This window comes from Phoenix dactylifera, chromosome 5 (assembly GCF_051530095.1).
Source record: "Phoenix dactylifera cultivar Ajwa chromosome 5, Ajwa_hap1_PhDact_Kaust_v1.1, whole genome shotgun sequence".
Classification (NCBI taxonomy): Eukaryota; Viridiplantae; Streptophyta; class Magnoliopsida; order Arecales; family Arecaceae; genus Phoenix; species Phoenix dactylifera.
The window spans coordinates 23,094,390-23,109,502 of record NC_143194.1 but is presented as its reverse complement, the minus strand read 5'-3'; the positions used below and the strand labels follow the sequence as shown (position 1 = coordinate 23,109,502).

Genomic DNA, 15,113 nt, shown 5'->3' with positions numbered 1-15,113 from the left:
GTCTTCTAATATGAGATACTTCGTATTTCAAACTTTGAGATGTATCCTTCAAAGATGAAAAACAAACAAATTTTTTTCTCTTTCTCGCGCACATGCACGCAAGCATGCAGAAGCCTTTGATTGCATGGTTATAACAACTATAAATGTAAATAAATATATTAAAAAAAAAGGGAGAGAAGCAAAAGAAGTGTACCCTTCAAAGTTTAAGTGCATGTAGCAAATTATATGGAACATAAAATTTTAATGAAATAAAAAATAAAATGTTGCTTGTATACTGTGCAGGCTAGAAATCAGTGAATAAAAGATTTAGTGTAATATAAAAATTAAATTACTATTTTTCGGAAGAAAAAAAATCCCATGGCTTCACTGCCGCTCAGGTGTGGATCAGATCGTCACATGGAATAAATGCACGGAATCGCATTAGTCATGTCATGAATAGTCTGCTGTCCTAAAAATCACATTTACTTGAAAAAAATAGCCCAAATCTTTTGTAACGGCCGTTACATTACACCACTTTTTCTTGCTTCGTTGTCTTATTCCAGATGAGAGACCTGTAGAAGACGACCATCCTAATGACGCTCTCTCAAATAAATTTATTGTCTTAAATTATATTTTCTTGGCTAGAATCGTTTCATTCCGAGAGATCGGCATCATGATCTCATCATACGACGGCGTCGTCACGGTGGGAGCACCATAAGGATCCGGTGTACCTGATCGCGGCGGACGGCGGAGGATCTATGCGCCCGACGGAGGCGGCGGAGCTCCGGAGTTCAGGCTTGGCCTGGGGCGCCGGATAAATGCCCCACCGGGGGGATCTAGGGCTTCCTGGCGCCGCCATGGTGGCCCTCCTCCTCGGACCTCTCCTCGCTCTGCTGCTCCGCCGGCGGTGGAGGCTCGCAGCGGCGCGGCGGGAGGAGGTCATGCGCCTTGCGCAACTTGCCGCGGAGGAGGCCACCCGGGCGGAGGAGGAGGCGGCGGTCCTCGCTTACAGCCCCATCACGGCTGCAACCGCTGCCGGCCGGGGGCCACGGACGGCGCAGTGCGCCGTATGCTATAGCCCCACCACCACGAGGTGTTCTCGGTGCAAGGCCGTCAGATACTGGTAAGTGGGCGCGGATTCCCCATCTCATTCTCTGTTTCCGAATCATAATTCCTGTGCGAGGGTTTCTTGGAGAATTTGTTCGAATTTTCTCAATTTTTTTGCTTCTATTGGGCTATCATTTGGTTCATTAGCGTGCGAGCTTCGAAAATTGGTCAAATTTAGGGCTTCCATGTTGATTTTCGCTAGATTCGGCTTGCGTATCTATGTAAACCCAAGCTCACGTATATAAAATTTCATCTTTTTCCGAAGGCTTTCCAACTTGCTGCAAAACACTGTCTTAGGTGTCTGACTTCTTTCAATTTGATGCATATAAATGTTTGGGTTAGACGAAAAGAATCATGAGAATAATCGGAGAGTTCAAGAGTATAGAAAAAGGTAAAATTTGAACCCAGTAATAAGGGGTAAGAACAAATCCAACAAAACAACATAAGGTTATTGACCCCTGTATATAACTACATGCTGTTTCATGCTTTCCTCTCCATCTGAACTCATCCTCGGTGTAGTCACCACCTTTATCATTGTCTTTTCAACTCTTTCCGTACCAGTGTTTTGTATTCTTCTAATTGCTGTTTTCATCTTCCTCTTCCAAGCTAAGTTTCATATAAGTGATTTCGTTGGCATAAGAACGTTCTTGTGTGCATAACAATCCCAGTTGCCCCCTATTATTTGCTAACCCTTCCGTTAAGGGAGTCATGTCATTGAGCATCATAATGACCATCAACACTAAATCTGATGCAATGTGCCCGCTATGTATGCGAGCTCCACCTTGCGACGTGATGTTTGTCAAGTAGCTAAATGAACTAACATTCTATCCTTTACAGAGGCATGCCTTAAAGGATTAAGCAATACTTGATCATACTGATAACTTGGTCAGTTAGAACATATATTTGCTTGGGCATGGAGCCAAGATTCATCCCTTGGGGGTCAAATTATTTACCATTTGTCAAGCAATAATCAAAAGTTAGGACGTAACATAGTGCTGCCAGTGATGCATAAATTACAACCTTTCAGAAAATATCTTTATCCTTGTACCAATCATCCTAGATAAATTTTTAAAAATATTTATTAAGAAATTCTGAGATATATGTTGAAAGCATGAATTTGAATTTTTTAAAAAGTTATTGTTGGTTGATGAGGATTGATGGATCAAATCTGTGATGGTTCTTTTTCCTCCTCAACAATGAGAACTCCAAGCTAGCTTTGAGACCAATTGTCTGATGGCAATGGTGACAACGTGGCTGAGTGCCATAGTTCTAACTTCTAAGAGGCACCTCTGACACTGTTTGTGATAAGGAAGGCATTGTGATTATCAATTGTGGATGATAGAATCCTCACAAATTATCACAAAGGTCCTTGAAAATCCGTGACCTCACGATTGCCAATATCCCACTTCTTAGTGAGGTCTTTCCTCAAGATCCTGGTGGAGATGGACCTCCTGTTATTGGTTGCCAGTTTTGAGGTATCCCCCAATGGTTAGCAGTCATCCTTCTTGATCACAGCTCTCTCTCACTCCCCCCACCCCCCCAACAAACTTCTCTGATGGGTTCTATTTAAGGAAGGTTTGGATCAACATGGGTGAAATAGGCATTTGGGTGGGAGCACGAAGAAGGTGGGGAGAAGGCACCTAGGTTGGTAGGGCAGGCAATGAAGTAGCAAGTTGGTGAGGAGGTCAAAGAGAAAAGACATAGGAATGGGTTTTGTTACTTATTTTATTTTATTCTTGTAATACTTTTCAGATGGAGCAACTCAATATTAATTAGAATGGTGTACAGCTGTCATTTATAAAAGGAACAGCAATTTTCAAGTAAACGTCGTACCAAATCATTGCAGACAGCTATTAGGATATGAAAGGAATTGTTCAAATTGTTTCGAAGCTGGTGGTTCTAAATGGGCAGCTCATATCTGTAAATAGGTGATCTCTTTTTCCAATCTTGTAGCCATTATAGGGTATTGGAATCTTATGAGACTTTTAGAGTAGTAAGATAAGAGCAAGAATGACTATATCCGTTTCTTCATGAGTTTTTATTCTTCTTATTTTTCCTGTTTTATTTATTTGAAGCAGACTGTGCCAGAGTTTGAATAACAAATATATGATTATTTGATGAATTCCTTAAATACTGTATTAGGTATATCAGTCTCATATGGTGCAAGATCACAAACTTGATCCAGCACATTTGTGGGATCATATTTTGACAATAGTCATTTCTTCTATGATAAATATTGTCATATTTTATTAAGGAAAAAGGGGAACTGTGGTGTAACCATGCACATTTACCCTGAGGTTGTGGCTAGGAAAAGAAGTGGGCATTAAGCTGGTGCCCTTTGTGGGATGCTATTTGCAAGTAGGAAGGAGAGAGAAGATTTTATGGTTGGAAACATAGGATATAGGACTATGTGATGTAGTGTGATATAGTTGCATGGTTGAGATCTCCCAAATCGAAAGGATAAGAAAATATTGTTTATCCATCTTTCTGCTATACAATGCCACCTCCCTTGATATGCCCATGCATGAGGCTTGTCCGATTGTCCATGTTTCTCCACCCACTTTTCTCATCCCGCACATTTCCTTACTCTGCCTCTCCCTATCCCACATTCTATCAGCACGTTTTTCCCTTTCTCCATGAATTGTTAATCACGTAGTCAAAGTTTCAAGTCCTTCTAGCATTTATTATTTATTTATAAAAATTTTATTTTTATCAAAAAATTTAACACATGCATCGCATGTGCTACATCCTAATACCTATTAGAGTAATCACTTATACAAAAAAAAGTAGCACCAATTTCAAATGTTCTGAGAATTTGAAAGGAGTGGAACACCTTGAGCAAAGTTATAATAGGAAGTTGATCCTGATTAAGGTTGTGAGATCTGGAAGTAGGAAGAATGAAAAGTATGTTCCTAGTTAATCTTGGAGTGGGAGCCAAAGGAATCATTAGGGAGGCAATGGAATAAAATACACCCCAGCCTCCTCTAGCTCCAGCCATGTACATGGTCAGATTGAAGCAATACATGTTCGCAAGTTCTAGTATATAATAAACAGCATTTTAATGCCTTCTAGTTCTAGCATGCAGCTATTTCTTAATTTTTAAACAAATTAAAAATCTTTGTTTGATATTAAAGAGGAAAACATAAACAGTATCTATGCCTATAAAATAAAACATGACCTGAACTTGAAAATGGTGAATAAGAATTCATGAAACAGATCCTAAATAATTGAGAAGGCTTGGAGTTTATGGTTATCTGCTTCTTATGTTCATATAACCTTGGTTCTGAAATTTGGAGAATTGTGCTTTGGCAATAGTGAAGCATGAACAAAAAGGTAGGACATGACATTTATATATTCAGTTTATTGATTGTTTATGTATAGGTGATTCAGCAATTGTTTAAGTATGCTTGTGATGACAAGCTTGGAACTAGAACTGCATGATTACAACCTTATCCTCGTGGGTAGTTTCTTTCTATAGCTGGTGAGTGTTAATAAAGACAAGCTTGGACTAGAATTACATGATTACAACCTTATCCTTGTGGGTGGTTTCTTTCTATAGCTGGTGAATCTTAATAAACTTTGAAGACAAAGGCTGTCGTTTTGCAAAGGTGACACTTGCATTATCTATTTGATTCAAGCAAGCAAATATCAGCTGCCATGGCTTTTTCTAATCGCTCATTGTATTTTATATGCTGAAGATTAGTGCTGGTTTTTTATTTTTCCGTTCAATTTTATATCCTGGACCTGAAGTCTCTAGGAGACATAGCAAATCTTCGGTTGCTAAAGAGTCAGCACTAATATATTAATTGATTCTGTGAACTAAATTATACTAAGAAAAGGTGGAGCTATATTCCTCTATCAAATTTCTATGTTAGGGTCAGATCAGAGGATGATATGTTGTTCCTTTTTTCTTTTTTTGTCTTTATACTTGTTCAAGATAATAGCTCAATACATTTAAGCATCTCAAAATCATATATCCATTATTTACAGCGATTTTGGAAAATATTATGCTCAAAATACTTGGTTTTTCTTCTTGACCATTGCAGCTCAGGTAAATGCCAGATAATCCATTGGAGACAAGGGCACAAGGATGAATGCCATCCCCCACAAGTTGATGATTACTCTAATGGCCAAGTAATTGTCTCCAATTTGATGGAAGTAAAAGCTCGACAACCTGATTTACATAATGACAATCTGGAAATTGAAGGAAAATCAAAGAAAGAACCCATTGTGACATCCCCTGAGAGACCATCATCTGAATCCAACTTCTCTTCTGAAGCTTTTAGTGAGAGTGAATTTGCAGATACATCTGGAACAGAAAGCTCTTCCGATTCTTTCACTGAAAATTCATCATCTAGCTGCTCTACAACCTCTGGCTCAGAGAAGGCTTCTGCTAGTGAGGACCCCAGTTTACTTCATAATGCAAGTATGGGAGAACCTTACAGCAAGGATCCTACTCAGCACATGGCAGACGTAACTAAAGTTGCTCCTGAATTTTCTAGTGTGACCTCATCTGTACATAGTATTTGTTGCACTAGTAACTTTCAGCAAAGGCCATCCAATTCTAGAACTGAAAAGGTTGCCCACAAGTCAGGTGGTCCTTTTAGCACAAGCATCATTGGTTCTGACAATTGCACAGATGCTAAGCCTTGTGAAGATGCTGGTGTATGTCAGGATGCTCTTGTTGATTCAACCGTGGCTCAAATCTCTGGTGATGTTGGATCCATTAATTCCCAATTAAGTCAACAGGGTAATGCCAATTGGTTGGGTGAAAAATCACAAATGCATATCTCGTCCAAACTCTCCAACCAGGCTTCACCTTGTCAAACAATTTCTGCAGCTGAAAAACTGTCTTGTGAATCTGCTCCATTGGAAGGTACAGTGCAATCTGACCATACAAAATTGACAGCTTTGGGTACTGTCGCTAGTGGGCAGCGCAATGATGTATGGTCACTGCAGTCTAGAGAGTTGAAATCGCAGTCTTCTGCTTCTGCTGATCATGCATCTTCTAGTGGCAGAGTGCACTATGTATCACCCGATGGATCTTTGAAGGTGGAAAATGCTCCTAAAGTTCGTGTAAAATTATCTGAAAATACAGCTGTACCAAATGGAAGTAGTGACTTTAAAACATCTGTTCGGAAAGTTGTTCAGCAGTTGAAGTCTTCAAAAGTTTCAATGCATCATCCATCTGCTTTTGGAAGTGATATATCAAGAAAGTACAAGGTAGCTTATTGTTTTTCCGAATAGGCAGTGCAGTTTATTTGCTCGTTCTTTTGCAGTGTGTTGGGTATCTAATCCATGTCTTTTTCCTCTTTTCTCTGTTTTCAGATGCTTTTTCCATATGATTACTTTGTCAAGCTTTACAACTGTGACAAAGTGGAGTTGCGTCCTTTTGGTCTTACTAACTGTGGAAATAGGTAAAGGTTGATTGCTGCTACTTTAAACTTGAAATTTGGTATTCATGCAAGTATTATTAAATCCAAGATTCATGTCTACCTGTCTGTCTGACTTGATGTAAAAGTCAATAAATGTTCACCGCATCAGGTGTGCAATTTTAATTTTTTATTTCTCTTTCCATCTATGTCTTATATCCTTCCCAGATGATTCTTCATACGAAACTATTGGAGTCACAGAATATCATTGTAAAACTTTTTTGTTTTCAGTTTTCAAATGTGATCAGTAATACATGTGCTGGTTTTAATCATTCTGAGTAAGAAACTTCCTTTTCTTTCCAGAATTATTGATGTACAGGTGATCAATATTTCATCTATTTATGCACTACTATATTTCGTCCAGTTATGCACTGCTATGACATGCACTCTCATGCTAAACTTCCTACCTTATAATCCATCAGAATTTCAATACCATGCTCATGAATTCTTCTCAAATTTTATGAGTTCTGGCCAATAGCTTAGTTTTAGCAACAATATTAGCTATTTTGAGATCTTTTGGATAAAAGCCAACTTCTCCTAAAAAGATTAAATTGTGTTTATGAAGAAAGGAAGGTACCTTGCGCACCCAATACTTGGTCAGAATGGTTGGCACCCTTCGCCTAAGGGCTTCCTCTTGGTTAGAATGGTTGGCTCCCCTCTCCTAAGGGCTTGCTCTTGGGAGAGGCCTAGGTTCAAACACTTGTGGTGGCACATTACCATCATATTGCTGAAAAGGACAAAAATTAGAAGCCATATACGAGCAATATTATTGAATGTTGTTTCTTGATTCTAAGAACTGAGCAGCTCTATCAAGCATATGACAAGTATATTTTTTAATGCATCACTTTTTGTTTATTGCAGCTGCTATGCAAATGCTGTGCTCCAGAGCTTGGCATTCACCCGGCCACTCACAGCTTATCTTCTTCAAGGACTTCATTCGAAAGCATGCATGTTTTCCCTCTGTTAATATCCTTTTTGGCATTCTAATTTTCTTTTGCCTTTAAATAGAAAGTTTTCTTACATAATCTTCAACATTTGTCCTTGTTTCTAGGCCAAAGGAGAGAGTGGTGTTTTACATGTGAATTTGAAAGTCTCCTTATGAAGGCAAAACAAGGACAGTCTCCCTTATCCCCCACTGGGATACTCTCTCATATACACAAAATCGGAAGTCATCTAGGTCATGGGAGAGAGGAAGATGCTCATGAATTTCTTAGGTGAGTTGGGTATCGACCATTGCCATTTAATTTTTACGAAATGATTTGGTTTGATGGTATGCAGATATGCATCCATTGATTTACCGGACTAGGTTACTCTATAGTTCATTAAGTGATTCACAATAATTATTAGTACAGCTTTTGGTTGGTATTATTGAAGATTAAATGAATATAGATTTTTAATATATAGCCAATATCATTATTCGTTTACTGCTGACAAATGCTTATACCACCAATATGAGGCAATCAGATTCACCTTATAGCTTTTGATGTATTAGTTTGTTTTGAATTTACGTTTTACAGTGTACTTTAGAATAATTATTTGAATTTCTAGAATTGTTCTAAGTTTATTTACTATAATCACAGGATTCTTTCCTTGTGCAGTTCAGATGTTTGTAATATCTGAGACTGCAGAAAGCTCCTTGGCATATTATTTCTGGTTGATATTTTAGGTTTAGGACCCATCTGGTGTGTAAATGTTACCATATGTATTTTGCAGAACTGATATACCGTTGTTTTGCTTGTTTAGATTCAGTTGATGATGCATAATTTATGTGTTGACAATGATTCCCGCTATTATGGGCATTCATTCAGTGATTTATTTTGACAGACATGCCATTGATGCGATGCATTCTGTGTGCCTTAAGGAAGCTGGATCATATGCAGTTGGCCCATTGGCTGAAGAGACTAGCCTTATACAACTAACCTTTGGTGGTTACCTTCGATCAAAGGTTGTTTTTTTTGGGAAAAATTAAGTTCCTTGAATTTCAGTTTTTTCAATGACTAGTTCATTTTTATTTCTTTACATCCGGGAATGAATGGTATATATTGATATTGATCGGCAAATCCAGATAAGGTGCATGAGGTGCTGGGGCAAATCTGAACGACATGAGCGGATGATGGATCTGACTGTAGAAATACAGGGGAATATTGGAACCCTTGAAGAAGCTCTTAGAAAATTCACAGCTACCGAAATTTTAGATGGGGAGAATAAATACCATTGTAACAGGTTGGTTAATTTATTTTAGCCTCTTAATTCAAGAAGTAGTTAATTATTGCCACGCCATTTGGTATGTTTTTCCATTTATTAGGTTAGATACATCATTTCTTCCACCAATCTTATGGAAACTACATTTATGATTTTTACGTTCAAACAGAGTATTAGATGCAGGGCATTGGTATTGCACGACCACATTTCTCAAAGGGCATTCAAATGAATGTTTGCCTTTGATGTCACCTGTAACAATAGGCTGATCTAGATCTAGATCCATTTCTTTAAATTGGTCAGAATGTCTTTCGAAATGGACATCCAAATGCCTAACCTCGTTTTCTACTTGATGCAATGATCTTGACATCACTTGACTCTTGCGTAGTTTTTTTACTTGATATTTCATGCCTAACCAGACATTGTCTTACACATCTATTGACTTATTCAACCTACTGGTGTTTAGTATATTTCATCTCTTTTGGGAAATTCTTGTCCCTTTTGGGAAACTCGTGTCTGGAATTCTTTTCTTTTTCTTTAACTTGAATAAGCAATGGCTATTGTATTTGTATATTGGGTGCTTTCTATACTTTTCCTTATCTTAATAATTATTATTTTTTTGCATATATACCCTTATAAATATCTGAAATTGCATGTATACCCTTGCAAAATTGCTATCTACATATATATCCTTGTAAATGATTTCTTTTTTGCACATCTACACTATAGTCAACATGCCATCCAATACTGTGAAGAAATGAGTTGCTTAAAATTGAAATGATTGAAATATCCTTAACAGCTAGCCTAGCTGTAAAAAATGCATTGTTCTAAGCGGTGAAGGTTTTACCATTTTAATCTCTCCCTTGTTCTCATCCCTCCCTGTCTTATAGCCTGTGTCCCTTCACCTGCCCCACATCTTGCTCCCTAGGTTGCCGGCCCCACCCCTCCATCCTCTCGCCGCCATTCCCCCTGCCTCCTCTAGGAGGTGGGGCTAGTAACATGGGGGGAGAGGGAGGCAGGAGGGAAAGGAGGGGAGAGGGCAGAGGGGTGGGGCTGACATCATGGGGATTGTGATACTGGCAGGCAAAGGGATGTGGTCTACGAGATGGGGAGGGATGAGAACAGGGGAGAGATTAAGATGGTGAAGTGTTAACCATTTAAAACAATGAATTTTTACGACCATATTAGCTGTCATTTTGATTTAAACTGCTTGTTTCTTCACAATGTTGGATGGCATGTTAGACCGCAGGGTATTTGTCCAAAAAGAATTAATTTATAAGGGCATACAAACAAATAGTAAATTTGGGAGGGTACACATGTAATTTCAGATATTTAAGGATATACATGCAAAAAGCCCCTTAAATTCAATTGTCCTGCAAACTGTGAGGTACTTGTATAATTATATTTATTTGTCATAAACATTTTTATCTATAATTTTGATCCCTGTGACATGATTCATTTCAGATGCAAATCATATGAGCGAGCAAAAAAGAAACTGACCGTATTGGATGCCCCTAATATCCTGACAATTGCCCTGAAACGATTTCAGGTAAATGTCCATAAGGTAAGGCATTTTGCTTCCATTTGCAGTCAAGCTTTTATCCGCAAGGAATGTGGTGTACATTGGCTTCAATCTACAATTAAGTGGAGTTCTCAGAGGTAGTTTGGTTTGTCATATTTACTCATTGATGATCTGCAGTCTGGTAAATTTGGCAAGCTCAACAAAGCTGTTAGGTTCCCTGAGTATCTGGATCTAGCTCCTTACATGAGTGGAACAAATGATAAGTCCCCAGTATACAGGCTTTATGCGGTGGTTGTTCATCTGGATGTCATGAATGCTGCTTTTTCCGGCCACTATGTATGTTACGTGAAGAGTACACAAGGAAAGTGGTACAAGACGGATGATAGCATGGTATGTTATTTGTTTTGAGATCACTTTCTTTTGAAGTCCTTTTGTCACCTTATTACTAACTTAAAGTGCTGCTCTCTTTTGCTGGACATTACACAGATATTGGTTATGGTTGGCAAAAAAGAAAAATCATTGCCTCCTCAGCATTGTTTATTATGGCCTTCCACTTTCTTTTTGTTTTTCATTTATCAGCTTTTTGGATTTTCAAACAGTTAAATGAGATAATACTTTCCTCACGTTTCTTGATCCATCCACAGCCAAACTGGATCTTTTAAAATGACAGCTGATCCAGCATGTTTGTAAGATAAAATTATCAGCTGCATTTATGTAAAATATTTGCACTTCTCTGGTTACAAGATTCTGCAAATTGCTATCGAATTGTTGTTTATTCTCATTTCATTATTTGTCATTTATGACTTTTTTTTTGTTACGAAATATTACTTATATGAGAGAAGAATAATAAAACAATTAATTCTATTACCACGTGAGAGAGAGAGAGAGAGAGAGAGGGAGGGAAAGATTAAAGAAGTATTTTATTGTTTACCAATGCTTTGCCATATGATTTACGTGTCAACAGACTACCTAATACTAAAACTACTTCTAATGTTAACTGCAGGTAAAACAGGTGGAACTTGAGAGCGTCTTATCAAAAAATGCATACATGCTTCTTTATGCAAGGTAACTATAGGTGAAGAAGCCCCTTTTTTAAGATTTCAACCAGGATTCCATTTGGGTTTCTGCAGTCTTATAAATTGGTTACCTTTATTTTCAGGTGCTCACCACATGCCCCAAGCTTGATAAGGAACACAATCTCCCAAGGCCAGGTAAAGAGTAAGAAGAGCCAGTGCAAGGAAGCTGTTTGTTCTGAGCCCATAGGAGAGAAAGCAAGGTCCAATTCTGTGATCTCGCACCATGCTTCATCAGTTGTGCAGCACACTGGAGAAGATCACCCCTACCAGACCACCAATAACCATTTCAGCTGCGAACCATACAATCTGTTCAGTGAAAGGTCTCTGTTTCCCAAGACGGATTCTTCCAGCGACAGCTCCTCTCTTCTCAGCTGCTCGGATGAAGGCTCCTGGAGCACTGAGAGCACCAGGTACTCTACCAGCACCGACGAGTATTCTGAGTACATATTTGGAGAGTCAGATCATTACAACTGGAATAGCCCTCTAAGATTCTCTGAGGATTCAAATGGTTACACTCATTCCCCAGTAAACTTGAGACTTACTTCAGAAATTGTCTCAAATGGGCATATGTCAGATCGCTTTAAGAGCAGTATTCTGGCATCAAACATTGCTTCCTCATACCAAGAAGATGGCCGTCGTGTGAATGCTGCTAAGTTATGGAGCAGAGCGTCCCGTGGTCGGTAGCATTTAGGATAAGAGCAGAGAGGGATGCTCGAAGGGTGCGGAGTACCCTAACATTTTGTATTCTAATAGAACTAATCCCAGTAGGAAACTAACAGAGCATGGTAGGAGTAGGGGGACTGACTGGGTTGAGGTACAGTCCATTGTGTTGATGAGGAGTTGCACTACTAGGGAAAGAAAAGCTCAAACATTTTATTGATAGGTTTAGGTTGTGAAGAGAAAATAAGATTATGCTGTATTAATTTATTATACTGTAAGTTCAATAGAAAAGTAAAAATGAAAATTTAAAAGCTGTGGATGTCATGTCTAATACATCGCAAGATGGGAAAAGTTTTGCACTTTCATTCTATTGTTCATGGCTTTTGGTTGGCTGCAACTTTCGAGGAGATCATATTATTTTTGAAGAAAGAAGGCACCGCTTCTGTCTTCCTGGAAATCACTGGATTTTATCACTGGCATAACTATAAACTGAGTTCCAAATTCTGATACCGGATAAGTGAATCCCATATTCACCTAATATTTTGTTCAAGGGCGGCATCAGATTTTAAAGTCGTCCACTTCTAATGTGATTAGTTTTTCCGAATCTTCTCCAACTTTTTTCTATCTTATGGTAGACTTCCCGAGTCTGTACGCATGAGGAATACAGAAAGACCATCAGAATCCAATTTGAACACAAGGAACGTGGCATTCAACACTGTGGCCTAGATCAGGGATACTACTTAAAATCTATAGTGCTCTGAAAGTGATTAGTGAACTGCCAGTGCCGGGGCTCTCATCCAAGGTGCAGACCGCAGAATGAGTAAGAACTTTCTCCATAAAGATCTTCAGAAGCCAGGTTAAGTCCGGGTTGTTTCAAAGGTGCTATTGAGCTGAATCATATCAGTTCAATTCCATTCCAATGCCTGGTTGACTCATCTAAGACTTTGCCGTGATGCTTGATATCCGATGGCAAGATTTATTGTTAGAATATACAACATTCCAAGTTGCAGACAGTGCAAATGCAGCTATTTGTTGTGTCTAGGTACAACCTCAAAGGCATCTTCTCGAGCCAGGTCTACAAGAATGGGAGGCAGATTTCAAGACCAAGTACATGCAGCCTGGTGCAAAGCACCTTCCATGCAGTTGTTGCCTTCTTGGTAAGGATCAGATGCTTCAAAAGCAAATTAGCGTTAGGCTCATAACCACATATCAAACAGCAAGAGGTTGGTGCATTCTAGCGTAGGAGAGGAAATTCAGGAAATGATGGTGGCTGAATCCCCATGGAGTCTGTTCTCCATGACAGGGGGAGGCAGCACACTTGCATTCCCTCCCATGCCCTTCTAAGCTCAGCAGCAGGAGCAGAGGCCTTATGGAGTGGTACAAATCCAGCTGCAGTAATCTATCAAAATAGTTAAAGAACAGTAAAACCATCTCAATCTAATTGGACTGCTCCATCAAAATGCAGTGAAAAAAGTTTTTGCGCCAAAAGAGAAAAAAAATTAACTTTGTTACCCATTAATCTTGTCATACTGTAAAGACTATGGGTGGTAGATGGAATCCATATATACTGTGCTCGACACTGTGAACACCTGCTCTTCCAATAAATGTACATGTGCCAGACTGGGTACTGAGAATTTGCCCATCCTTGAGCCTCTTCAGGAACCCCAATGTACAGGTCCACCTGCCAGATAATGCCATCCTTAACCAGACGCAGAGGGGTACCACACACCACATTTCAAAAGCCATAGGAAATCCTCACGTCTGAACTCAGATTTATAGTCCAGAAAAACTGGCTGAGGATGCCGGGAGGAGTTGGTGGGGCTAAAAATTCCAAGCGACAAGTTTGGCATTTTCTTTCTTCTGTAAAGGGTTTTACAAGAAACAAACACAAGGATCAGTCAGGGTCTAAGCTAAAGGTGGAAGAGGAAATAAATTATTTCAAATGCATGGATTTGTTTACGTAAATTGTCCACCACATATGATGACATGAAAGAAGATCATACACGGCTTTTACAATAATCCAAAGGTATCCTCTGTTCAACGTCTGAGGGTTGCTCTCCGTTACTTCTCCTGGCTCAGCTAGCCCTCTCTAATGTGGAGCTTTATGATATGGAGGAGCTTAAAGGCTATCCATATATGGATGTAGATTTATGAACTAACTTCTCTCCCGTCTCTATTTGAAATTATGCCATGGCCTGCAAGCCATGTTAGGTGGGGCCATCAGTCATCAGCTTCTCTTTTGACAAGCGAAAGGATGCTTGGACTTGGACCGACTTGTCAGACAAGCTGAGGTGTGCATGGACCAATTTTTCCATGGATCTCCATAATGCGTCACCCTACAAAATTATTGGAGTGTTAGGACTTGGAGCTAATTTTGACTTTATGGCCGCCGCTGCCCTGCACGCTGCGCCTGCCGGCTTCGTGGAAGCCAAAGAAGATGCTCGAGAGGATGGGGCTGGCAGCCGAGTGCATTCTAAAGGATGCTGCAGCAGTGACAGTTGCTGCTGAAGGGAAGGAGGAGATTTCAGACCCGCTGCAAATGTAAGTGCGGCAAGGTTACAAGGGATGCAGCCGTAGATATTATCTTTGGTTGGCCACCGAGTTGATGAACTTGTTGATAAGGCCCTCCAAAATATTGCACAGAGATCAACTGATGAAGGCTTTTTTTTTTTTTTTTTAAAATAAAGAGGGAGGCAAAGCTATAAAAGAGTTTCTATTGAAACTATTTATAAAAAAATTGTAAGAAAAAAAAATGTAAAAAAGTAATAATTTTTTTTTACAAAAGATAGTGATATGTAAGTAGACATTTTAAACTATGTAATAAGCTGAATAATCTTATAAAGTGATTTGAAAGATATTTATATCTTCAATATACAACATCATAAGCTCGTGAGTCAGTTTTTTTAAAACAAAGTAGATCAATATTTCGTGAGTCTGAAATAAGGATCAAGTAGTTTTTGTGAACACAAATACTTTCAGACAAAAAAGATTGATAAATTTTTTTATTTCTCTGTCTAATTCATAAATTACTGGTGCTGATAATTAATTTTATTTTAATTATGTATCTAAGTAAATTTTGGATATTTATAGAATCCAAATGATATCGTGCTCCGCAGGCTGTCGGTTTAACTTTAACAT

The 15,113-nt window shown here is 38.9% G+C and overlaps 1 pseudogene across 1 annotated transcript; it reads left to right on the top strand.

Annotated features, from left to right (window-relative positions):
* The first annotated feature begins 495 nt into the window (after window positions 1-495).
* Window positions 496-12,286, top strand: LOC103710991 (ubiquitin carboxyl-terminal hydrolase 17-like; annotated as a pseudogene). The gene is made up of 11 exons (XR_015987156.2): window positions 496-1,102; window positions 5,133-6,309; window positions 6,415-6,503; window positions 7,380-7,465; window positions 7,570-7,732; window positions 8,343-8,463; window positions 8,584-8,741; window positions 10,182-10,266; window positions 10,417-10,629; window positions 11,243-11,304; window positions 11,399-12,286. The product of XR_015987156.2 is annotated as a ubiquitin carboxyl-terminal hydrolase 17-like (transcript).
* The last annotated feature ends 2,827 nt before the right edge of the window (window positions 12,287-15,113 follow it).